Source organism: Carettochelys insculpta, chromosome 3, assembly GCF_033958435.1.
Source record: "Carettochelys insculpta isolate YL-2023 chromosome 3, ASM3395843v1, whole genome shotgun sequence".
Lineage (NCBI taxonomy): Eukaryota > Metazoa > Chordata > Testudines > Carettochelyidae > Carettochelys > Carettochelys insculpta.
This window is the reverse complement of record NC_134139.1, coordinates 129182692-129206396: the sequence shown is the minus strand read 5'-3', so window position 1 is coordinate 129206396 and position 23705 is coordinate 129182692.

The following is a 23705-nucleotide window of genomic DNA, read 5'->3' as shown; positions in this document are numbered from 1 at the left end:
CTCATCTTGGTCTTGACGTAAGGATTATGTTGCCCATTTTTGCCACCATGTTGCATTGACAGAACTTGTTGAAATGGGTGTCCAAATCCTGTCAGTCACCACTTTCCAGGATATAGTCCCTCATTTGGTAGGCATGGCATTTTTTCTAAATCTAAGATTCACAGTTAACTGCATTAGAACACATTTTGTGTGAGTGGGCAAGTGATTGAGGTTTATCTCTATGATCGCAGTATTTCCCTCATCATTAAGTATTGCATCAATCTTTATGTCATCCATAATTTTTAATTAGGAGTGATTTTATATTTACTTCCAAATCACTGATAAAAATGTAGAATACCAATACACCTAGTATCAATTCCTTCTGAGCCCCATAAGCCAGCTCTCTGTTGGATGGTGTTTTCCACTCAAAATTACTATTTGAGATCTATCAGACAATTCGTAATCCATGTAACCTGGGCTTCATTGATATTTTATAGTGCTAACTTTTTCATCATAAACACTGTGGCTGGGTCTACATGGAATGGCTTTCCCAGCAGGTCCATGCTAATGAGCAGCCTCGAAATTGTAAATGGTTGCTCATTAGCATGGTCCCATGACTCATTAGTATAACTGCGCGAGAGCTCAGTCTTGGCAGAGGCGGGTGTCGGCAGTAAAGCGGCCATGTAGAAATGCTCCTGCTGAGAAAAAGCTCTTTTGTTGCCATACACTTATGCTCTCATGCACCTATGCTAATGAGCCACGGGACCATAATAATGAGTAGCCATTTGCAATTTCAAGGCTGCTCATTAGCAGGGAACTGCCAGGAAAGCCATGTTGTGTAGAGCTGCCTGTGCTTAACTTATAGTATATGATCTAGGTTAGATATTAGGAAGTCATGATAATCTAGCTAACTGAGGCCTAGAAGGATCTATGCTTACCTTCTTTCCTATCAGCAGTAATGCAAGGGGCCTGCCCAGTAAGTAGGGCATGAGGGGGAAAGCTTGAGCAAATTAACTTTCCATATGTAGGTTTAAGGTCAGGTTAGTACTGGTGTGTCATATCAGTCTGTGCCATCTAAAAATACCTCTCAGATATCAAAATACACCCAAACCTTTCCTCACTTACCGGAAAGAACAGAAGATCATTCAATATATTCAGGTAAAGGGGCTCAGATGGGAATTTCCCCTTGAGCTCTTTTTCGAGAAAAACAGGATGAATAGAATCAGGTCATCATACAAATGGGGGTCTCCACAGGTATTCAAGATTCGATTAGGTCAGACCCTAATTTAGTCAACACGAGGAAAAAGGGTATAAAAATCCTTTAGGAAAAACAGAAAGGGTGCATAGAAGAACGCCTGACGTGACGTGTGTTAAGCTGTGCCAGATGGATCCGCACTGGGGGGGTGCCTCTCACCCCGACTCTCTCTCTCTCTCCCTCCTTTGTTATATTCTACTCTTGTTATTTCTTAGAACTCTCAGCTAACTTTTTCCTTTTCTGAACCACTGCAATAACTCCCTTCTGACAGGTGGAAGAGAGCTGGTCTCCGCTTCTAAAGAGCTCAAAAGGAGTCAGTGAGCATTGCATCCTGTTTGCCAAGCATATGTTAGAACTATAATTGCAGTTAGTAAACAACAGGTATTGCTTAGAGACATTGTTAAATAAGACCTTTTATTGTAATCTAAGTGCTAACCACGATATATCTCTACTGTAGCATCTTGGTTAAGTGCTGCATATGTACTGTTGTGCTACTAAATAAAACATAGGTATTGTTAAAATCATTGTCTGTGTTCTGACTGGGAATCCCAGAAATTCACCTCTGGCCTAAGCCTGAGGCTCTGCCTCAGACTTCACCGTTAACTCGGGGGGAGGTATGAACCCAAAATCTTCAACTTTAAGTTGGATTTGCGAGCTTTCCCAAATTTATATATGTATACATCTTCCTACCTTTCACCCAGGTCAACAGTAGACCCAGCCTGTATTTTATGAAGTCAGATGCCTTACAAAACTCTAACAGGCATGCAAATATTCTGATCAACCAGGCTTGTAACCTCATCAATGACTGAAATCAGGTTTGACCGAAAAGACTTATTTTCCATAAAACTGTGTGGATTGGCATTAATTATATTCCTATCCTTTAATTTTTTTATCAGTTGAATCCCATCTCAGTTTTTTCCATTATTTTGCTCAAAATTGATGGTATGTTAACTGGTCTCTAGATACCCAGGGCATCTGACTTGTCCTGTATGAATATTGGCATAACATTAGCACTGCTCCAGTCTCCTGAAATTTCCCTCAGTACTCCAAGGTAAAAAATATCAGCTGGACAGATTGCTCTTTAGCCAACTCTTCCAGATTCTTGGGTGGCAGTTGTACAGGCTTGCCAGTTTAAACGTGTTTATTACTAGTAGGCATTTTTATTAATTAGTTACGAATAGACTGCAAAGTAATTCATCAGTCATCCAGGTTCCTTGAAATCAAATATAATCAGCTGAATATGCCCATCTCTTCTTGGCACTCATAGGTTCGGTGTATTTGCTACATACTTAGTTTGAGTTTGTACTGAATTTGCCTCATTAACACCATTGTTATGCTTCTGGTGTTCCAGTGGGTCTCCAAATGAGATGATTAGCCCCAGCCCCACCTGTGAGATGCAGGTCCTTCTATTCATATAGACTCCTGTCCATGTGGAAGATGTTTGAATGTTCCACAAGATCATGACTATCAGCTTTACACCAGATGCACAACCACACATTCACCTCAAGTATTTTCTCCCTTCTCTCACTCATAATACCAAAAGGATCTCCAAGACCATCATCTGGACCTTCCTCTTCAGCTCTCTTTCAAGGTCCCTAAATTCTTCTATGATCTGTGTAGTTCTGTATGATGCTGTATTACCTTCTTCCAAATGAAGCCACAGCACAGAGTGTCGTGGAGACACCCACGCTTGAAGCAGTGGCATCAACTAGGTGTGGTCATCACAAGGCGTAATAACCTCAAAAACGTCCTTCTGACACACAGCTATCATAGTGCTGACTGTGATACAGATCACTCGCTAGTTTGCTCCAAGCTCAAGCTGAGACCCAAGAAGCTGTACTGCTCTAAACCTGCTGGAAGCCCCACATTGATGCCAGAAAGACAGCAAACTCAGAGAAAGCTGAAAAGTTCAGAGAGACTCTCCAGGAAAATCTGCACAGCGGCCCTGGGGGCGCCGATGTGACATCCAAAGGGCAACATCTGAGGGATACAGTTTACAACACGGCTTTGTCGGTGTTTGGAAGAAGAGCTAGAAACACGAACAACTATTTCGAAGCTAACTCCGATGAGATGATTCCAGTCATTGAAAAGAAGCGCGCTGCACTCCTGGAGTGCAAATGCTCACCGAGCCAGAATACCAGGAAGCACTTAGAGAGGCCAGAAGAAAAGTACAGGAGACAGCCAGGCACTGTGCCAACAACCATTGGCTCCAGCTATGCAGCAGCATCCAGACCTGTGCCGACTTTGGTAATCTCAGAGGAATGTACGAGGATATGAAGAAGGCATTAGGACCCACCCAGAACAAGATGGCACCTCTGAAATCCAAATCTGGTGAAGTCATTGCTGACAAAGCCAAACAGATGGAGTGCTGGGTTGAGCACTACTCCAAGCTGTACTCACGCGAGAACGTTGTGGTTGACGCAGCCCTTGATGCTGTCGAGCTCCTAACAGTAATGGGCGAACTGGATCAAGAACCGACTGTGGATGAACTGAAGAGAGCCATCAACAGCATTGCAGCAGGAAAGGCCCCTGGTCAGGATGGTATACCACCAGAGGTAATCAAATGTGCCACGGACACACTCCTGGAACCCCTACATGAGCTACTGTGCCTGTGCTGGAAAGAGGGTGAGGTACCACAGGATATGCATGACGCTAACATTGTAACGTTGTATAAGAACAAAGGAGACAGAAGCGACTGCAACAACTACCGTGGAATCTCCCTCCTAAGCATCACTGGTAAACTGTTCGCTCGCGTCATCCTTGGCAGACTCCAGAAGATTGCTGAGAGGGTGTACCCCGAATCGCAGTGTAGATTCCGCGCAGAGAGGTCTACCGTTGACATGGTCTTCTCTCTAAGGCAGCTGCAGGAGAAGTGCAGGGAGCAGAGAAAGCCACTCTACATAGCCTTCATCGACCTGACCAAGGCCTTTGACTTGGTCAGCAGGGATGGTCTGTTCAAACTGCTCCTCAAGATAGGCTGTCCTCCGGTTACTCAAGATGATCCAGTCATTCCACAAAGACATGAGAGGAACCATCCAATATGACGGCACATTATTGGATGCTTTCAGAATCAGGAGCGGTGTCAAACAAGGATGCGCGCTTGCTCCGACATTGTTAGGGATCTTCTTCGCACTCCTCCTGAAGCATGCCTTTGGATCTTCAACAGAAGGCATTTTGCTGCACACAAGATCTGATGGGAAACTGTTTAACCTTGCAAGGCTGAAAGCTAAGTCTAAGGTGCAAAAAGTCCTCATCAGAGACATGCTGTTTGCAGACGATGATGCTGTAGTGTCTCACACAGAAGACCAGCTTCAAAAACTGCTGGATCAGTTCTCCAAAGCTTGCAAGGACTTTGGGCTTACCATCAGCCTAAAGAAGACAAACGTACTCGGTCAGGATGTTGCTGAATCCCCATCAATCAGCATTGACAACTATATGTTAGAGGTCGTCCACTAGTTCGTTTACCTCGGGTCCACCATCACTGACACCCTGTCATTGGACACTGAGCTAAATAGGAGGATCAGAAAAGTAGCCACAACTCTGTCCAGACTCAGCAAGAGAGTGTGGAATAACAACAAGCTGTACACTCACACCAAAATGCAAGTCTACAGAGCCTGCATCCTCAGCACCCTCCTTTATGGCAGCGAGACTTGGACCCTGTATGCCTGCCAGGAAAAGAGGCTGAACGTCTTCCACTTGCGCTGCCTCAGGCACATCCTTGGAATATCATGGAAGGACAGAGTGACCAACACCGCCGTCCTCGAGCAAGCTGGAATCCCAACCATGCACACCCTCCTCAGGCAGCGTCGACTCCACTGGCTTGGCCACATCCACAGAATGAATGATGGAAGGATTCCAAAAGACATCCTGTATGGTGAGCTAGCCTCTGGCAAAAGACCTCCCGGACGTCCCCAGTTGCGCTACAAAGATGTCTGCAAGAGAGACCTTAGAGAGGTAGACATTGAGCTGGACAACTGGGAATAACTAGCAGACAACCGCAGCAGATGGAGGCAGGGGTTACACAAGGGCCTTCAGAAGGGCGAGATGAAGATCAGACAGCTAGCAGAGGAGAAGCGGGTGCACAGAAAGCACAATAAGGACTTGCCAGACACCCACTACATCTGCAAGAGATGCAGCAAGGACTGTCACTCTCGTGTGGGTCTTCATAGTCACAATAGACGCTGTAAATGAAGTCCTCAATTGAAACTTTAAAGGGCGCGATCCATAGTCTATGCAGACTGAAGGATGCCTACTACTACTACTATGTGTACTATCAGTAGTGAAGACCTGCCAGACCTAATCCCATCCAATCTTACAGTTACATCTTGTATTTTTGCTCCAAAGAAACAACACAATGTCCTGTTTGCTTTCTGTCTCTTGCTGAATTCTCTACTCTCAGTCCTACAGGTTCCATCACTGGATACTACTCTACAAGATGTTCGGCATTACCCACTGGACCATGTAGCATGCAAAGGCAAAGATACTGTTCCAGCAGAAGTTTTGTCTGCTTAGCACTACAAAGGCAACGTGTTTGGCCATGACATTGGTTCCAACTTTAGGCTAAGGTCAGATAAGGACAAGATGAGTCTTTCTACAGTGCAGCTCAGGAAGAGAGACTTGAGTTAACTAGGTTCAAGACAGCATGCTAAAAAAAGTTGCAGCTTGAGAGACAACTTCGGCCCTCTATCCCACGAGCTCACCTGTTCCTGAGCTCATAAGGATATCCCAACATTCTGTCAGGGTCAGAATGTCCACACTGCTATTTTATCATGATAGCTCAAGCCCCACTAGTGTAAGTTGGTCTATGTGGACTGGGAGGCTTAACACCAGCTTCAGCAGACATACTGGAAAAGACTCACTAGCTCAAGAAATACTGCTGATCCTGACCATGATGAACACCAGTATTTTTCAAGTTACCAGAGGTCGCTTGCTAGAAAAGTTAGTCACAAAGGCACAAGAGAGAAAATTTGATCCCCTGTCAGAGATTATAAGCGATGTGGGGAGGACAAGACATATCTTTAAAAAGAGCTATAGGGGAAAACCAGAAAAGAAGAAAAAGGACAAAAATGAAACTTACATACCTTAGATCATGGATCTATCACAGAATGAGGCATGTGACACTGAGGTTCTGAAAGGAAAAGAATTGTAGAGACACCCAATGCACGAGAAATATAAACTAAAATTCATTTCTTCTCCAACCCCTACTCTACTCCTGACTAAATCCATAATGACACTCTGTAGCCGCGTCGACACTAGCTGGCTATTTCGAAGTACCCGGGCCAACTTTGAAATAGCGCCCGCCGCATTTATACGTGCCGAGCGCTATTTTGAAGTTGAAATTGACGTAAGGCGGTGAGACATCGAAGTCGCTATCCTCATCAGGAGATGGGAATAGCACCCTACTTCAACATTGAATATCGAAGTAGGGCATGTGTAGACGATCCGCGTCCCGCAACATTGAAATAGTGGGGTCCTCCATGGCAGCATCAGCTGAGGGGTTGAGAGACACTCTGTACAGCCCCTGAGCTCTATGGTCGCCGCGTGCAGCAGCCCCTTAAAGCTCCCCGCCCCCTGAGTTCCTGTGCAGGAAGCTGAGAGCATGTGCAGGGAGCAGCACACACGTGTCCAGCCTGCACATTCTCACGAGCCCCAACCCACCACCCAGCACCCATGGCATCCAGCCAGCCACACAAGCACCCACAGGGCACGCCCCCCAAGGGGACCCAGGGCTCCCAGCCAGCCAACAAGTGGGCGAAGAGGCAGCAGGGCCCCTCCTGGTCAGAGGCTGAGATCCGGGACCCGCTGGGGCTCTGGGAAGAGGGGGAGGTACTCCAGGTAATAGGGAGCAAGCGGCGGAACGCAGATGCTTTCGCTCGGCTAGCTGAGGGCCTGGCTGCCCAGGGTCACCCTGTCCACACTCCTGACCCCATCAGGAGTAAGGTGAAGGAGCTGCGGTAGGGTTACGCCCGGGCCCAGGACACGGCCAGCTGATCTCGGGCCGCTCCCACCACTTGCCCCTTTTACAGGGAGCTCAAGGAAATCCTGGGCCCCCAGTACACCTCCTCCTCCCAGCCACCCTTGACACCTCGGCTGACGAGCCCCAGCAGGCCCTGGAGATGGATTCCAGCCCAGAGGCCAGCCCTGCACCCCAGGAGCCCCCACAGGAGCCCACGCCTGGGGCAGCACAGCAGGAGGAGGAGGAGGCCTCCAGCGATGGAGGGCTGCTCATAGACCTCCCCTCCCACAGCTCCAGCAAGGCGTCCGCCTGAAGTGTGTCCCCCGACTGTGGAAGCGGACCATCAGGTATGTACCACAGTGCACACCCCCAGGGTTAAGGGGTGGGGACAAGGGACATGACCAGGGCCCTGCACACACCCAGATGACCATGGCCCTGAGGACAGCAGTGGCATGTCCCTCAGAAGAGCCCATCAGCCCCTGCCCCCCAGCAGGACAGCACCATGCCCCATCCCTGGGGATGGGGAGAATGGAACCTAGAGTTCCCCCCTGGATGGGGGATAGCACACCCATCAGCAGCAGCAGCATCTCTGGGGGACAGGGATGGGGAACCAGCAGCAGAGGGGTGGGGGGACATGGGCCATGGGTCAGGCCCAGACTAATGGCTGTCTCCACTCTTCCCCCCTCTGTTCTGCAGCTGCACCATCTGAGGGCCCTGAGAGCACAGGCGCTGTGTCTGTTGTGCCGGATAGCCCACCGGGGCCATCGCAGCAGGCCAGCCCAGCAGTGGAGCCCGGACTGGCCCCAGGATGAGCCCGACAGTGCCGGAGCCATCCCCGGGTGTCCGCTGACCCCCAGCTCCTCGCCACCCTCCAGCATCAGCTGGAGGTGTCTGAGCACCACCTGCAGGTGGAGGAACAGCGCCTCCACCTGCAGAAGCGAGCGCTCACCTGGTGCCAGGAGGCTTGGGGGGCTTTCATGAAGAACTTTGAGCTGCTCGTGGAGCACTTGGCCCCCCCATCGCTCCGCCTGCCATCCCTCCAAGCCGCCCTCCACCAGCAGCTGTCCTGGAGCCAGCTGCCGAGGGGGACCGTGGGCCTCAGGACCCAGCCCGGCCATATCTGTCAGTTCTCCTGGCCCCCACCCAGCCTCGACGGGGCCTCCGGCCGAGACGTGGACCGTGCCCCCCCACGCCAGGCACTGGACAATAGGGGTGAAGGGCCAAGGACGTTGCCCCCCATCCTTTGTTCATATTCTCTCCATCTTTGTAAATAGTTTATTTGTTCCACCCCCCTTTAGTAGTTGCCCCCCCATGTACGTAGTTCCCCCCTTCTTTAATGTTGAGTTCATTGTTTTGTTTTAAAAAAAAGGTGTTGGTTTATTTACAAAAGAAGTGTGTGGGTGGTGTGTGCTCTCTGGTGCTCAGTGGTGTGGGTGTGGGGGCAGGTAGTGCTGTGGTGGATGTGGGGGGGCGGTGGGTGGCTCACCAGCAGCTGGCCCTGCCAGTGTTCACCCTGCAACCTATTCAAAATGGGCCCGCAGGGCCTCCTGGACCCGGATCCCCTCAGGGTTGACTAGGCGACCGGGGGCTGCAGGTGGCTGGGCGTCAGCCCTGCTAGCCTCCACAGCCCAGGCCTGGAAGAAGGCCTCTCCCTTGCTCTCCACCAGGTGGTGGAGTGTGCTGCACGCATCCACAACCTGGGGGATGTTGGCGAGCCCTGCATCCAGGCGGGTGAGGAGACACCTCCAGCGCCCTTTGAGGCAGCCAAAAGTGCGCTCGACCACCTGGCGCACATAGTTCAAGTGGGTGTTGAACCGCTCCTGGGTGGCACTGATATGGCCCATGTAGGGGCGCATGAGCCAGGGCCGGAGGGGGTACGCTGCATCTGCGACGACACAGAGGGGCATGGTGGTTTCCCCCACAGGGATCTCCCACTTGGGGATGTAGGTCCCTGCCTCCAGCCAGCGGCACAGGCCCGAATTTCTGAACACCCGGGCGTCATGGGTGCTGCCAGGCCAGCCAACATAAAGGTCCAAAAGGCGGCCCCGGCTGTCCACCAAGGCCTGGAGGACCACGGAATGGAAGCCCTTCCTATTTAGGAAGCATCCTCCGCTGTGCTATGGGGCACGGATGGGGATATGGGTCCCATCTAGAGCCCCAAAGCAATTAGGGAAGCCCAGGCTGGCAAACCCTGTGATGGCAGCATCCAGGTCCCCAAGGCTCATGAGCCTGTGGAGGAGCAAGGCATGGGTCCACCTGCAGGGGAAGGACATGAGAGAGCACCCATGAGGGGTGTACAGGGTGTATCTGGCCCTCTCCCTGGGCTTCCCCTCCCACCAGAGCTCCCTTCCCCGGGCTCCCCGTCTTCCCCGAGCTCCCTCTCCTCCCCGGGCACCTACTCCCCCCCGGGGTCCCCCTTTCCCCTGCATCCTCTTACCTCCATGAGGACAGCCCCGACGGTGGCCTTGCCCACACCAAACTGCTGCCCTATGGATCGGTAGCTGTCTGGAGTGGCCAGCTTCCAGACAGCAATGCCAACCCATTTCTCAACAGTGAGGGCATGTCGCATGGGGGTGTCCTGGTGCCATAAGGCAGGGGTGAGCTACTGGCAGAGCTCGAGGAATGTCTGCCGGCTCATCCAGAAATTCCAGAGCCAGTGGTCGTTGTCCCACTCGCCGAGCACCAGCTGCTTCCACCAGTCTGTGCTAGTGGGGTACCTCCATAGCCGGTGGCGTGTCCGGCGGGGGGATGCTGGGAGGGCAGCAAGGTCTGGGGCTGCTTCTTCATCCCCCGAGGACAGCTCATCTTCCTCAAATAAAAGATGCTGAGCTGCCTTCTCCATGGCACTGAACAGGGTGGCCACTGCCCCAGGGGCGGGTGTGTGGGCTTCTGGCTGCTGCTGCTGCTGCTGCTGCTGGGGGTCCATGATGCTTACACAGGGTGTGAGTGCTTCTGGCTCTGCAGACTGCATGCTGTGCAGGCTGACTGTGTCTGGGAGGGGCCCTTTGAGGTAGCGGTTTGCTGTTGCCCCGGAAGTGCTAGTCCACCCTGTGACCCTGTCCGCAGCTTTTCCTGGCACCCTTATTTCGATTTGGGCCGCTTTTGTGTGTAGACGCTCCCCTGCAGTGCCTATTTCGATGTAGTGCTGTCCTACGTCAACGTTGAATGTTGATGGCACCAGCCCTGGAGGATGTGTAGACGCTACTCGTCGAAATAGCTTATTTCAATTTCAGTACATCGAAATAAGCTATTTCGATGTACCATCCCAGTGTAGACGTAGGATGTAAGTGATTGGAGAACATGGGAAAGTCATTCAGTTGACAAGTCAGTCCCAGGGCAACCCTCTGCCTCTGGAATCTTCACATATCATTTGGAAACAAGAGTGAGAAAATATTAGACAGGAAAGGAGGGCTCAGTGCCACAGTTGTATACACACAAGCAGTCTCTGAAGTCAAGAAAATTTTGAAAGAGTTTTATACTGAGACTAGCAATGGATCAAACAAACAAAAAAAATTACCAGCCAGTGCTGTCATGCAGTTGCTTTGGGACCTTTCCTGGTCTATTCTTCCACTTAAGACCTAGTGAATTAGGAGGTAAGCAGAACAAGACAATCCTCTTGTCTCCATCAGCACTGCCGCCAGTATTTTGCATAATACCAGGCGTGTGACAGCACAAGGACACAAAAGCATCTCCTTTGTCCAAACTATTATTTCCACAGTATCAATCCTGAGGAAGGGCAATTCTTCTGTCATTCTTTTCTAATAGACCTGTCTAGGCATGAGGGGCACACTGTGATAAACCAATACTATGGCCATGGCATGCCATTCTCTGATGACCTTTTTTGGATCATGTTAGGAAATGCAGCAAACCTAAGGCACCCCCGGCCATAGCAAAGCAAAGCGTTGAGGCTTATTTTCAAGAATATGTTTGATTTATTCACCCAGCTCTAGCTCTACTGCACCAATAAATTAAAAGCCATTAAAATTGCTGCTTTCTTTTTATTCTTCTCAAGAGGGCTTGTAATGTCATTTGTGTTGCTTGAGTGTATGCATAATACATGCTTTGCAATAGCTACTTTCTCTCACTAAAATACAAATTACATTATTTGCGTAGTTGCTGGTGGGTTTGCTTTCAAAACTTCTTTTAGGGACAAATTGCAGCTTTTACAATACTGTTTTTCTCCTTTGCAGTAAAATTCCTGAGAACTATTGTATACTTACAGATATCCTGCTGTTCTTCCTCAGTTCACCTGTTTTAAATGTACATTAAAGAGATTAGTAACTATGTCTGATACCTTTGGTTTTTACTCTGTGGCTCATGGTGTCATATTAGTATCAGAGCTCTTTCAGAGTAGTATAAATTTGCAATAGCAATGCCCTTAATGGACTGCATAGGAGTTTGTTTCTTTTCCTTTTGGGGTTATAGAAAGTCTATTTGGGATAGCATTATTTGTAATTTAATTTTTTAATGTTCATTGATTTGTTTGTTTGTTTGGGAATTTTATTTAATTTGCTTATTTACATTTACTGGTTTGGGTGACTGGAAGGGGGTAGGACAGGAATGGTCATTGATGCCGTGTGTCACCCTCATTACAGAGGAATGACTTTCTCAAAGGGGTCTCTACAGTATTTACTAAAGATGTTCCATTTAATCAAGTTAGTACTTCGTAATAATTGATTAATATGGAATCTTTCCATATAAAGAGCTAAACAGGATTCTTAAGTAAGAGGCTGTCGGGGTGTGTGTTGTGTTTGGGGCTTTCTGGCTGTGGCTGTGGTGTTTTTTTGCTCTGTGGTGTGTGGTTGTTGGTTGTTTTTTTTTACCCTCTTTCTCCCCCCCATGGACGGTGGACTGGGACTGGCAGTTGGAATCTGTTGGCTTCTAAATAAGCTTGTTATCTAGAAACCTCTGCTGATTGGCTGAGCCTCAGTAAGGGGAGGGACTTGGAGGCAGTTCAGGGCTTTATAAAGAGGTGTCCAAGTGAACAGGTGAGCTTGTGAACATGGGACTACAAACAGGGAGCTCAGAGTGGGAGTTTGGAAGGGAGTGGAAGGGGCCAGGGACCCTTTCCTTTCTTCTAAATCACTGTTCTAGGATGGCAGGCATGGATAGTGACAGATCTGCTGCTGTTACCTGCTCGGGATGCACCATGTTTGTCTTCCTCCCTGAAGAAAAAAAGGATTTCGTCTGCACTAAGTGCAAGCTGGTCTCCATTTTAGAAGAAAAAATTAGAGGACTGGAGGCTCAAGTGTTGACCCTAAGCTCAATCAGGAAGGATGAAGATTCCCTTGACAGAAGGGAGCATTTAACCTCACAAACACGTCAGGCAGAAGAACTGGAGAGGGCAGTAAAGGATGAAGCAGAGAACTGGCAGCATGTAACTTCTAGAAGAAAAAGAAGGCTGGTACACGAGTCCCCCATTGATACAGAGATAAGTAATCGCTTTCAGGCACTCTCCACTTGCTCTGCGGTGGTGAATGCTTTGGAAGGAGCCTCCCAGGAAGAAAATCGCAAGAGAACTGCTTCTACTGCAGGACAGGGGATGTGTACTCCTGGGGTGGGGGTTCAACTACCACCAACCCGAGAAGAAAAAGATGGGTGGTGGTGGTAGGGGACTCTCTCCTAAAAGGTACTGAACCATCCATCTGTTGAACAGACCTGCAATCTCGTGAGGTGTGCTGTTTACCGGGAGCTCGAATTCAGGATGTGACTGAGAGCCTTACAAAACTGCTCAAGACTTTGAAATACTACCCCTTCCTACTTCTGCATGTGGGAACTAATGATATGGCCAAGAATGACCTTGAGCAAGATACTGCAGATTATGCGGTGCTGGGAAGAAGGGTCAAGAATTTGGAGCGCAAGTGGTGTTCTCATCCATCATTCCTGTCAAATGGAAAGGACTAGGTAGGGACCATCGAATTAAGGAAGTAAATGCATGGTTACACAGGTGGTGTTGGAGAGAGGGCTTTGGATTCTTTGATCACAGGATGCTGTTCCGGGCACAAGGATTATTGGGAAGAGAGGGGGTCCACATAACCAAGAGAGGAAGGAGCATTTTCGCAAGTAGGCTTGCAAACTTAGTGAGGAGAGTTTTAAACTAGGTTCACTGGGGGAAGGTGACCAAAACCCTGTGGGTAGAAAGGAACTTGGAGGCTGGCAAGAAATGCAAAGAGGAATGTACAACAAAAGTGGACCCTTGGTTTGAGTAGTGAGGGCGGGGAGATCGACTGGTTATCTAAGCTGTTTGTAAACCAATGCCAGAAGCCTGGGTAACAAGCACAGGGAATTAGAAGCCCTGGCTCAGTCCAAGACCTATGACTTGATTGGAATAACAGAGACTTGGTGGGATAACTCGCATGACTGGAGAGCTGCCATGAAAGGGTATAAACCGTTCAGGAAGAACAGGCAAGGGAGAAAAGGAGGAGGGGGTTGCACTGTATGTAAGAGAGCACTATGATTGCTTGGAACTCCAGTACCTCGAGGGAGAAAAGCCTGTTGAGAATCTATGGGTCAAGCTTAGTGGTGTAGACAGCACTGGAGGTGTGGTGGTTGGTGTCTGCTACAGGCTGCCAAATCAGGATAATGAGGTAGATGAGGCTTTTTTTAGACAACTGAGAGAAGTTTCCGAATCGTGGGCTCTTGTTATTGTGTGGGACTTCAATTACCCTGACATCTGTTGGGAGACCAATATGGCGGTACACAAGCAGTCCAGGAAACTTCTGGAGAATGTTGGGGATCACTTCTTGGTACAAGTGCTGAAGGACCCGACCAGAGGTCTTGCATGGCTCGACCTGCTGCTTACAAACAGGGAGGAACTAATAGGGAAGGTAGAGGTGGGGGACAACCTAGGAAGCAGTGATCATGAGATGGTAGGCGTCAGGATCCTGACCAAGGAAGGAAAGAGAGCAGCACATTACACACCTTGGACTTCAGAAAAGCAAACTTTGACTCCTTCAGGAACCTGATGGGCAGAATCCCCTGGGATGCTACCATGAGGGGAAAAGGAGTCCACGAAAATTGGCAGTATTTTAAAGAAGCCCTATTGAAGGTGCAGAAGTAAACTGTACTGATGCACAGCAAGAGAAGTAAATATGGTAGGAGACCAGACTGGCTTAATGGGGAAATCCTTGGAAAACTTATGCACAAAAAGGGAGCTTACAAAAGATGGAAAATGGGACAGATGTCTTGGTAGGGGTATAAAAGCATAGGTCAAGAATGTAGGGCAGTTATCAGGAAGGCGAAAGCACAACTGGAATTGCGACTTGCAAGGAATGTGAAGGATAACAAGAAAAGTTTCTACAGGCATGTTACCAAGAAGAAGGTGATCAGAGAGGGCGTGGGGCCCCTACTGGATGAGGGAAATAACCCAGTGACAGATGATGTAGGGAAAGCTGAAGTACTTAATGCTTTCTTTGCCTCTGTCTTCACGGACAAAGACAGCTCCCGGACTAATGCGATAAGTGATGCATTGTGGGATGAAGGTGGACAGGCTTTGGTGGGGAAAGAACAGGTTAGGAGCTATCTAAAAAAGCTAAATGTCCATAAATTCATGGGCCCGGACCTAATTCATCCAAGGCTTCTGAGGGAGTTGGCGTATGTTGTTGACGAGCCTTTGGCTGTTATCTTGAAAAGTCGTGGAGATTGGGAGAGATCCTGAATGATTGGAAAAAGGCAAATGTGGTGCCCATCTTTAAAAAAGGGAAGAAGGATGATCCAGGGAACTATAGGCCAGTCAGTCTTACATCAGTCCCTGGAAAAATCATGGAGCGGCTCCTCAAGGAAGTCATTTTGAGGCACTTGGAGGAGGGGAGAGTGATCAGGAATACTCAGCATGGATTCATGAAGGGCAAGTCATGCCTGATCAATCTAATTAGTTTCTATGATGAGATAATTGGCTCTGTGGATAGGGGAAAATCAATGGATGTGATTTATCTTGACTTTAGCAAAGCTTTTGGTATGGTCTCCCACAATATTCTTGTCGGCAAGTTAAAGGAATGTGGATTGGATAAATGGACGGTAAGATGGATAGAAAGCTGGCTAGAAGGTCAGGCCCAGAGGGTAGTGATCAACGGCTCGATGTTGGGATGGCAGTCAGTTTCTAGTGGACTGCCCCAAGGTTCAGTTTGTGGATGACAAGTTTGTGGATGACACTGAGCTAGGGGGAGAGGTAGATAAGCTGGAGGTTAAGGACAGGGTCCAGACTGACTTAGACAAATTGGAAGACTGGGCTGCAAGAAATCTGATGAGGTTCAATAAGGGCAAGTGCAGAGTCCTGCAGTTGGGCCAGAAGAATCCCAAGCATTGTTACAGGCTGGGGTCCAACTGGCTCAGTAGTAGTTTTGCAGAAACGGACCTGGGAGTTGTAGTGGACGAGAAGATGGACATGAGTCAACAGTGCACCATTGTAGCCAAGAAAGCTAATGGCGTATTAGGTTGCATCAAGAGGAGCATTGCCAGTAGATCCAGAGAAGTGATTATTCCTCTTTATTCGGCTTTGGTGAGGCCGCATGTGGAGTAATGTGTCCAGTTCTGGGGCCCAATTATAGGAAGGATATGGATACACTGGAGAGGGTCCAGTGGAGGGTGACCAAAATTATTAGGGGGCTGGAGCACGTCACTTATGAAGAAAGATTGATGGAATTGGGACTGTTTAGTCTGCAGAAGAGAAGACTGAGGGGGAACTTGATAACAGCCTTCAGCTTACTGAAGGGAGGCTGCAAAGAGAGGCTGTTCACAGTGGTCATGGATGGCAGAACACAGAACAATGGTCTCAAGTTGCGGTTGGAAAGGTCCCAGTTGAACATTAGCAAAAACGTTTTCACTAGGAGGGTGGTGAATCATTGGAATGGTCTACCAAGGGAAGTAGTGGAGTCTCCATCCCTGGAGGTGTTTAAGTCTCGGCTCCACAAAGCCCCAGTGGGGCTGATCTGATTGGTTTGGTCCTGCTTAGAGCAGGGGGCTGGACTCGATGGCTTTTTCGGTCTCTTCCAGCTCTATTGTTCTATGATTCTATGATTCTATGAACTCTTAGGACAGCAGTAAGGGCGTTTAACTCAGGAAATAAGAAAGGACCACTAAAGACTCTAAGGCTACAGCCACACAGGAAAGTTATTTTGAGGTAACAGCTGTTATTCCGAGTAACTTTGCTGTTGTCCACACTACACAACTGCTATTTCAAAATAAGTTCCAAATAACTGGTGTGTTATTTCAAAATTGGTAAACCTCACTGAAGGAGGAATAGTGCCTATCTTGAAATAGAGACTATGTCTACACTAGCCCCCACTTTCGAAATGGGGATGCTAAGGAGACACTTCAGGATCTGAATAAGGGGATTTCAACTGTGCGGGGTCCTTTTCGAAAGAATCCCATGTAGATGAGCCGCACGTGATCGAAAGTGGCACTTTTGAAGTGCTGCAGCCACCATTATGCTAATGATGCACTGCATATTCATTGCAGCACCTCATTAGCATATCCCAAAGTGTCTCATTAGCATCCCTCTTTTGAAAGGCAGGGGCTAATGTAGACAGCCAGGCAGTGTTAAGACTGGGAATAGTGCCTATGTTGAAATAGTTCAAAATAGGCACTATTTCGAAATAAATGCTATGGCCGTATCTACACTTACGAAAAAATTCGAAATGACCATGCTAATGGCCAAATTGAAGAATACTAATGAGCCGCTGAAATGAACTCAGCTCATGAGTGTTCAGCTCCTCATGAGCACTTTGAAAGTGCCATGGTTCTCTCACCCGTGGCTCGTCTACACAGGGGTCCTTTTTGACAGGACCCCACCAATGTCAAAATCCCCTTATTCCTTTCACCTGAGAAGTGAGAAAGTGAATGAGGAGAAATTATTTACTTGTTCCCATAATATCAGAACTAGAGGATACCAAATGAAATTAATGGGCAGCAGGTTTAAAACAAATAAGAGGAAGTTCTTCACACAGCACACAGTCAACCTGTGGAACTCCTTGTCAGAGAAGGCTGTGAAGGTTAGGACTATAACAGAATTTAAAAAAAAGAGCTAGATAAATTCATGGAGATTAGGTCCACTAATGGCTGTTAGCCAGGATGGGTAAGGATTGGCGTCCCTGGCTTCTTGTTTGTCAGAAGATGAAGATGGATGGCAGGAGAGAGACTGCTTGATCGTTGCCTGTTTGGTCCACTCCCTCTGGTGCACCTGGCATTGGCTGCTGTCTGCAGACAGTATATTGGGCTGGATGGGCCTTTGGTCTGACCCAGTATGGTCATTCTTATGTTCTTATGGTCTCATATAACTAAGGCAACTTTAGAAGCTATTTCTAGACAGTACTCTATTGCCCAGAACTAAACCAAAGAGGAGCTGTTTGTCCCTGATGATTCTGCCTTCAGTGCAAAAGGAACTGTGGGGGAAATTAAAACCTAAAATACCTGATATTCACAACATAAGCAACAACCTGACTACCTTTTCCTCATCTCCTCAAATTCTCAGTGAGATTTATCCATAGAAGAAATTATATCAAAACTGGAGTTACTCAAATAAGTGAAAATGATTAAAAACTCAAAACTCTTTTCTATTTGACTGAGTCTTACACGATAAATAAAGTTTCATCTGCTTGTTTCACTGGATGCTCTTGACTGTTCTTTCTATAAGGAATGTAATGGAAGGTCATACATTTGGTTTCTTATTACATCTTCAAAACAGGTAGCTTAATGCCTAAATCCCATTTCAATTACCTCCAAGTGAAATAGCGTATTTAAAACATTCTCGGTATTGGACTCTGAAATGTGATTCAGCTGTAGCTGTTGATCTCTACGAGATTTAGGAGGACAAACATAACTTAATTTGTGTATAAAGAATTAAAAACCACAAAGGGTTTTAGATTGAAGGGCCTTGAAAAAAATGATGAACGAAAAACTTGACTGTAGGATTAGAACATTTGGACCATGACAAAATAGGGAATGGAATGCATCGGCCTGCTGTAGATTGTTTTCATTTAATATATGATTACACACAAAAAGTATATTAAAAGAAAGTTATTAAGAACATCTGAGGACATTATTAACTTCAGCGTCAAGGTTGGAATGACAAAAATGGAGGGGAAAAATCAGAAGAGTGAATGACAGGTAGAACTGTGCCTGGTGTCAGGGCTTAGCATTGGTAGAACATTATTCCCGCACAAAGTAACTTGAAATTCCCCAGATGGATTCACCAGAAAATAGATGAGCTGGTCAATGTCCTTGAGGCCCTGGGCTGACTGCTGTCAGACCACACTGGTACATGGCATTCAGCTACAGAATATACCAAAGCATTTGTTGCAGTTTGTACAATCCATGGACTGGCACCCCGTAACAGTCCAGACCATTTCCTCCTAAGCATGACATAAGATGTAACTTTATACAGTAAACTATTTCATATCCGGCAACTTTGGGACCAGGAGGTGGTCATAGGATTCCTGGCTGGGGCTAGGCGAATGCTGGCAGCTCTGGGGCCAGGGACCCCTCCAGGGTGTGGAATTGCACTGGCAATGGGGGTGCCATGGACTCTGCTGGGGCACAGGGGAGCACCAGCAGTGCCAGGGCTTGGAAGCCAGACAGGGTGCGGGAGAACACAGGCAGCAGCAGGGGGTTGAGGGGAGCAGTCATGCCAGGGAGTTGCTGACAGCGCCAGGGCTGGGAAGCCAGCTGGGGCTGCGGAAGTACCAGCAGTGCCAGGGCCAGGGAGCCATCCAGGGTGTGGGGGGAGCACCAGGAGTGCCACAGGAGTGCTGGCAACTCCAGGGCTGGGGACCCACTGAGGAAACTTTGGCAGTGATGGCCAGTAGTAACTTCCAGTCAGTTGTGCTCTCAGAACAAGCACCGTGTTTGTGCTGGTTATCTGAGCGTTCCAGTTGAAAGAATACTGGATACAAGAGAGTTTACTGTTGTGGGTGTTCACAAAGTGTCATGGCTGATGCAATCACTGCAGAACTTTGCATAGAGTTTAGTATTAGCCATTTTAGTTTTCAGATGGAAAGCTATCACCATAGGTTTCTTTGTGTTTGGCCTATGTTTCCAGTCTTGGAAATAATTAACCATTGTGCTAAGATGTCAAGTTAGAGTGCAGTAAATGGGATGGAGGCTTCCTTGTTGAACAGCTAGAACAATGTCATTTGCATGCAGGAATTTCCTTGACTCTGTCACTGGCATATCTGTGACATAGGCCGTGTCTACACGTGCACGCTACTTCGAAGTAGCGGCGCCAACTTCGAAATAGCGCCCGTCATGGCTACACATGTTGGGCGCTATTTCGAAGTTGAAATCGACATTAGGTGGCGAGACGTCGAAGTTGCTAACCCCATGAGGGGATGGGAATAGCGCCCTACTTCGAAGTTGAACGTCGAAGTAGGGCATGTGTAGACGATCTGTGTCCTGCACCATCGAAATAGCAGGGTCCGCCACGGCGGCCATCAGCTGAGGGGTTGAGAGACACTCTCTCTCCAGCCCCTGCGGGGCTCTATGGTCATCGTGTGCAGCAGCCCTTAGCCCAGGGCTTCTGGCTGCTGCTGCGGCAGCTGGGGATCCATGCTGCATGCACAGGGTCTGCAACCAGTTGTTGGCTCTGTGCATCTTGTGTTGTTTAGTGCAACTGTGTCTGGGAGGGGCCCTTTAAGGGAGCGGCTTGCTGTTGAGTCCGCCCTGTGACCCTGTCCACAGCTGTTCCTGGCACCCTTATTTCGATGTGTGATACTTTGGCGTGTAGACGTTCCCTCGCAGCGCCTATTTCGATGTGGTGCTGCCCAACGTCGAAGTTGAACGTCGACTTTGCCAGCCCTGGAGGACGTGTAGACGTTATTCATCGAAATAGACTATTTCGATGTCGCTACATCGAAATAAGCTATTTCGATGTAGTGTGCACATGTAGACGTAGCCATATAGACTAAAAAGCATCAGGACCAGGACAGAGCCCTGCGAGATGCCCAAGTTCAGAGTTCATAATCTACTGATCTGTCCATTAAGGCATATCTTGAAGTGGTGGTCTCTAATCATCATTTGCTGGCAGTGAAAGAAATGGGAGATCTTGAAGAGGAGGCCCTGTCTTTGTGTCATAAAAGCCGCATATACACGTGCACGCTACTTCGAAGTAGCGGCGCCAACTTCGAAATAGCGCCCGTCACGGCTACACATGTTGGGCACTATTTCGAAGTTAACATCGACGTTAGGCGGCGAGACATCGAAGTCGCTAACCCCATGAAGGGATGGGAATAGCGCCCTACTTCGACGTTCATTGTCGAAGTAGGGAACGTGTAGTCGTTGCGCATCCCGCAACATCGAAATTGTGGGGTCCTCCATGGCAGCCATCAGCTGAGGGGTTGAGAGACTCTTTCTCCAGCCCCTGAGCTTGATGGTGGCCGCGTGGAGCAGCCCCTTAAAGCTCCCCACCCACCCCTTCCTGTGCAGGAAGCTGAGAGAATGTGCAGGCGGCAGCCCAGACACGCGGCCAGCCTGCACGTCCCTCAGCTGCCCCAGGCACCCCCCCCAGCTGCAATGGCCGCACGCCAGCCCCCTAAGCACCCCCAGGGGACCCCCCCCTCAAGGAGAGCCAGGGCTCCCGGCCCAGCGGCCAGGCGGGGAAGCGGCAGCAGGGCACCTCCTGGACGGAGGCCGAGCTTCGGGACCTGCTGGGGCTCTGGAGCGAGGAGGAGGTGCTCCAGGTAATGGGGAGCAAGAGGTGGAACGCGGATGCATTTGCTCGGCTGGCCGAAGGCCTGGCCACCTGGGGTCACCCTGCCCGCACTCCGGATCATGTCCGGAGTAAAGTGAAGGAGCTGCGGCAGGGTTACGCCAGGGCCTGGGCCCGGGATGCGGCCAGCCTATCTGGGGCCACCCCCGTCACTTGCCCCTTTTACAGGGAGGTCAGGGACATCCTGGGCCCCCGGCACACCTCCTCCCCTCCGGCCACTCTTGATACCTCGGCCAAGGAGCCCCAGCAGGCCCCGGAGGCAGAGTCTGCCCCGGAGGCAAGCCCCGCACCCCAGGGGCCCCCCCAGGAGCCCACCCCCGGGGCACCGGAGGAGGAGGAGGAGGAGGGGGAGTCCTCCTCAAGTGACGCCGGCCTGAGGATCGCCATCCCATCGCGGAGCTCCAGCCAGGCTTCTGCCCCCCGGGTGTCCCCCGACCATGGGAGTGGACCGTCAGGTATGTACCCCCCCGGTGCACACCCCCGGGGTTGAGGGGTGGGGGTAATAGATATGACCAGGGCCCTCCACATGCCCAGATGACCATGGCCCCAAGGACATCAGTGGCACGTCCCTCAGAAGAGTGCATCAGCCCCTGCCCACCCCCCAGCATGACAGTGCCATGCCCCATCCCTGGGGCTGGGGGGAGCGGAACCGCTAGGGTCCCCCGGGGGGAGGGGGTGGGACACCCAGCAGCAGCAGCAGCAGCATGTGATGGAGTGGGGGAATGCAAATGCGAGACTCAGGCTAGATATCAGAAACAAGCTGAATAGCTCCCAGTGGCTAAGGATGATCCTGGGGCTACAACTGGCAGGTAACACCTCTGCCCTGAACAAAGAGGAGGGAGGAGCCAAGTTGGGTTTGAATTGGGGGTGGCAGTTAGAGGCTAGGGGAAGGGAGAGCTAGAAGGCAGCCGGCCTGAAGAGGGGGAAAGCTACACCCCAGAGGGGCAACCCTCAGGGTCTTCTCCCCAGGACGGGTTGGAAGGACTGTCTCTGACTGCTGTACTGTCGCTTCTGTGAGAAACTGGGCATCTGTTGCCTAATAAACCTCATGTTGTACCTGCTGAGTGAGAGTCACTCCTGCCAGCGGACGGGGTGCAGTGCAGGGGGACCCCTGAACCCCATCACAGCAGCATCTCCCGGGGACAGGGATGGGGAACCTGCAGCAGAGGGGTGGGGGGACAAGGGCCATGGCTCAGGGCCCACCCTAACACCTGTCTCCACTCTTCTTCCTCCCCTCCTGTGTTCCGCAGCTGCACCATCAGAAGGACCAGAGAGCGCCGGTGAGGCATCAGTGGTCCAGGACAGCCCTCCGGGGCCATCACTCCAGGCCAGCTCCTCGGCGGAGGACCAACCAGCCCCACGGCGGGGAAGACGGTGGACCCAGCACCACCACCTGACGGCGACGGACCCCCAGCTGCTGGCCCTCCACCGTCGGCAGCTGGAGGTTACCGAGCAGCGGCTGTGGGTGGAGGAACGCCGCCTCCAGCTGCAGAAGCGGGCGCTGGCCTGGCGCCAGGAGGCATGGGGGGCCTACATGCGGACCTTCAACCGTATCGTGGACTACCTGGCCCACCATGCCATGCCGGCCGCCGCAGCTCCCGCCCTGCCTGCTCCACCTGCTGCTCCACCCGCTGCACCGTCCACCCTTGCACTGCCACCTGCCACCGAGGGCCCTTCCTCCGAGGGGGACCTGGGGCCAGCTGACACTCGCCGGCCATATCTCCCGGTCTGCCCGGACCACAGCCAGCCCCGCCCAGGGCTGCGGCCGAGGTGGGGATCCTGGCCGCCCACTCCCAGCACTGGACTTCAGGGGTGTGGGGTCCAGGACGTGGCCCCCCCCTCCCCCTTTGTATATATCCCCCCCAGTTTTAAGTTAGTTTGCTGTAAATAGTTTGTATATTTGACCCCTGTTACAATACTGATCCTCACCCCCCCATGTAAATAGTTCTCCCCTTCCTTGTCTTCCCCTTTCATGTTATCCCTATTTATATATATATATATATATATATATATATATATATATATATATATATATAAGTTAGATTTTCCCTGTAAATAGTTAGTCTTGTTGATAATAAGAGTTTTAAAGATATTTGAGTTGACGAACAACTGTCTGCTTTTATTTTCAAGAAAAGTGGGGTGGGGTGCTCTTGGGTGCTCTATGGTGTGGGCGTAGGGGCAGGGAGTGTTGTGGAGGATGGGGGGGGGTAGTGGGGGACCTGCCAGCATTCACCCCACGGCCTCATCGAACTGGGCCCGCAGGGCCTTCCGGACCTGGGTCCCTTCGGGGTCCACCTGGCGACTGGGGGCAGCGGGTGGCTGCACATTGGCCCTGCTGGCCTCCACAGCCCAGCCCTGAAAGAAGGCCTCCCCCTTGCTCTCCACCAGGTTGTGTAGGGTGCTGCACGCACCCACAATCTGGGGGATGTTGGTGGGGCCCACATCAAGGCGGGTGAGGAGACACCTCCAGTTCCCTTTGAGGCACCCAAATGTGCGCTCCACCACCTGGAGCGCGTGGTTCAGGAGCTGGTTGAAGCGCTTCTGGCTGGCAGACAGATGGCCCGTGTACGGGTGCATGAGCCAGGGCCGGAGGGGGTATGCCGCATCTGCGATGACGCAGAGGGGCATGGTGGTGTCCCCCACAGGGATCTCCCGCTGGGGGATGTAGGTCCCCGCCTCCAGCCGGCGGCACAGGCCTGAGTTCCGGAATACCCGGGCGTTGTGGGTGCTGCCAGGCCAGCCCACATAAATGTCCAGAAAACGGCCCCGGCTGTCCACCAAGGCCTGGAGCACCACTGAGTGGTAGCCCTTCCTGT